This window comes from Sinocyclocheilus rhinocerous, unplaced genomic scaffold (assembly GCF_001515625.1).
Source record: "Sinocyclocheilus rhinocerous isolate Xijiao unplaced genomic scaffold, SAMN03320098_v1.1 scaffold235, whole genome shotgun sequence".
Taxonomy (NCBI): domain Eukaryota; kingdom Metazoa; phylum Chordata; class Actinopteri; order Cypriniformes; family Cyprinidae; genus Sinocyclocheilus; species Sinocyclocheilus rhinocerous.
Window position 1 is genome coordinate 535095 of NW_015646367.1, and position 3547 is coordinate 538641.

At 32.4% G+C, this 3547-nt stretch overlaps 1 protein-coding gene across 2 annotated transcripts in view; it reads left to right on the forward strand.

Moving 5' to 3' along the window:
• iglon5 (IgLON family member 5) overlaps positions 1 to 3547 on the forward strand; it is a 187888-nt gene that overhangs the window by 88598 nt on the left and 95743 nt on the right. The window lies entirely within an intron of this gene.

The window sequence follows — 3547 nt, forward strand, 5'->3', positions numbered from 1 at the left end:
AGCCTGAGGCTTTTGGTGTGAAAGGGCTTTTATATTTGCCAAAAATATAACTTTTTATATTAAAAGCAAACAAGCAAGCCCTGGCCAGATTTAAAAAGTAATGCAAAAGTAACGTAACGCATTACTTTCAATAAAAAGTAACTAAGTAACGTAATTAGTTACTTTTTTAAGGAAGTAACGCAATATTGTAATGCATTAGTTTTAAAAGTAACGTTCCCCAACACTGGTAGTGTTATTTAATTATATTTTTATATTTTATTATTATGTATCATTTAATTCTATTATTTATTATATTAATTGTATTGAAAAATTCTTAATTAATTAATTAATTAATTAATTTTATTATTGTTTTATTTGATTTAAATTTGGTTTATTTTTATTTGTTTGTTTATTTTGTGTTTTATTATTTTATTTTTTATTTTATAGTTTTTTTTAGCATTTCTTTGTTTTATTTTACTTCATTTGTAGTCATTTACAAAAAAAAAAGACTGTTGTGAATTTTTTATTTAAATTGGTTTTTTGTTTTTTTTTACTGTTTCTATTTAGCTTTCTTTCAGGTTAAAGACTAAACCCACTTTTGCTTGGCTCAGATTGCACTCGCTCACCTGCCAAGACGAAACGATGCAATAGCTGAAAGATCCGCGTTTACAGCCAGACTTAGTGTCCGTTCACACGGGACACGTTGCTATTGAACTGAAGCCACTAGATGGTGGTTTATAAAGGGAATGCAAGAATGTTTAGTAGCCGTTTTAGTAGTAAGTCCTAGAAAATCAATTAATCGTCCCATGACATTTTTACAAGTCATTTCTATGTATGTGCATATTGATTTTTATTTCAATGAAGTGTATTTAGTGTATTCTGTTGCTTGGGTTCAGTTTGTTGCTCATTCATTAGGATTAATGGCATATTCAAAAGCAGATATTCTTAAACTTTAAGATTTTGACATTTATGAGATTGTGTTGAACAGAAAATGTTGATAATGATCAGCTGCTAGATGAACTTTGTGTTATAAGCAACTTTATGAGAAACAGCAAGGGCCTGATAATGAGCAAACCTGATAATATACTGTCCATATTAAAAATAAACAATAATTCCGTCATAAGCTTTATAAGTCCGTCATAAGCTTTAAATATGATTAATGCACATAAATTCTGCTATTAAATATACTCTATTTTAATCTGTTCACTGTATGCAGCCTATTATTTATTTATTTAAATTAGGCAAGGCAAGTTTATTTATATAGCACATTTCAATCATAAAAGTGCCTTATATAAATAAGATTTAAAATAATCATAATCACGACATGCATTAATAAAAATAATGATAAAGAGTATAAAAAAACGTAAAAATAACAATAAAAGCAAAGAATAAAAAATGATTAAAATTGATTTAAAGTGTATTAAAACAGTTAAGTAATTAAATAATTATTTGGTAATTATTCAGTTAATTGAAAAATAAATTAAATTTACTTTTAGTTATTTTTATTTAATTTTAATTAGCATTACATTTTTATTAGCATTACCTGATTAGTATTACTATTTTTTATTATTTTTTTAAATGGTTTTCATTACACAACATTGTGCCAGTATTATTTTAGTATTATTTATCTACTATTATAGTATTTATTAATATTTGAATTAGCTTTTATTTTTAGATAATTAGTTTCATTTAAATTTTGGTTTGTTTTAGTAATTGTTTTTTGTTTTTGTTTTTGTCATTTTTACTTTTTTTTTTTTTTTAGTTTTAATCACTGTAGTACTTTAACTTAAACTTGCCAAGGCAACTTTTCTAAGTTTCTCATCTATTTTTTTTCAGCTTTATTACACTTACTAAAAATGATTTTTAATTGTTTTGACTTTTGGAAAACAACACTGCATTGCACGTGAGAGCCATACAGTTGTCATTTTGGAAATGAATGCATTTTGTGTAAAACGTCTTGGCATTAGGCATCTGATCAAATATTGAGTTAAAATAAAGATGTATAGAATGCCAAGTTGTTGCTCATCCGGGCAATCCATGCGTACAGAACATTTGCATACACAAATCTGATACGCAAATCAGTGTGACTGCTTCATTAACAAAAACGGGTCTGACTGAGCGGTTGACTAAGCGAACATCGCTGGCCAGGACGTCTCCCAGCGTGCCTGGAGCGATTGGTCTTTTGAGCGCTCAGCGGTGAACGGTGGCTGTGCCGGGACGGTTTGCATGAGGGATGTGGGAGATGCTCGGGGTGGACAGATGGAGAAACGCGTTCCAGCGCGGGGAACAGCGGAGGCGTCAGTAATGCCTCATCACTGGCAGATGCCCCTCTCAAGGCCAAAATGTTTGCACTTGACTGTAAGCCCACCCACACATGCTTGGGTTTTTCACAAGTGGCAGGCTGTTATATAAGCTGAATTCAGATGGCTGGCTTGCGCTGGGAGTTCTGTTTTTAATGATAACTCAATAATAAGCCATCTTGAGAGACAAACTTCTGCAAACAGCGGCACGTTTGCAAATTATCTGTAAAACGCTAGCTTTGGCTTCAGCACTGTGGACCGTGTTGCGTCAAATTGAAAATATTTTTTTATTAAATAAATTATGCTTTAAGTATTCATGTTTTAAATTTTTTGTTATTTTTTTATTTATTTTTTAGCATTTTTATTACTTTTAAACAGTATTATGCTGCATCTGATTGTGTTGATATTAACTTGTCAAAGTGTAAAATGTTTCTAGGAGTCATTTTTACTACTTGTGCTGTAGGTTTGTTTTGAGGTACAGTAGCCTGTAGTTGCCTCCAGGTTTGTAATGTTGGGTGGTCCACAGTTTTTATTTATTTATTTTTTTGCTCCACCAGCTGAAAAAGTTTGTGAAGCATTGCTGTGCAGAAGAACTTTGCTGTTTTCTATTGTAGTGTATGCCTGAGCTCCCTGCTGGTGTGCGCCGGGGTCTGCTTCACAGATCAGCGGCTTTAATTAGGTCTGGTGTGTGGCTCTGAGAGCAGCCTGGACTCCTCTCACGTCCAATCAGTCAGACAGAGAGAGCAAGAGAGTGTTTGAGAGAAACGGATGAACAGCATCTTGAGAGACAAACTTCTGCAAACAGCGGCACGTTTGCAAATTATCTGTAAAACGCTAGCTTTGGCTTCAGCACTGTGGACCGTGTTGCGTCAAATTGACTGTGAATCTATTGGCGTATAACGGGCTCTGAGAAACCAAAAGAGTCTGTGGGGAAATAAGAGTAGCAACAAACTGGCTAACTCTGAATCAGTGCGGGAAAATAATGAAGGCATGAGAATAGAAATATAATAGCCAAATGTGATGAGGGTCACAAATTACTCGAGGTAAATAATCCCGAAGGCCTCTTGTGTTGTTATAAATTTAGAAGTGACAGAACAAATTAGTGATAGACTGATATATTGGCTGGACCAATTGGCTGGATGAAATTTCTTGCCATTTTGTTGTTAGATTTTCCTTGTGTCGCTGTCAGCAGGTAATTTCATACTGCCTTAAATAAAATAAAATAAAATAATAAAATAAAATAAAATACATAATACATGTAATATATA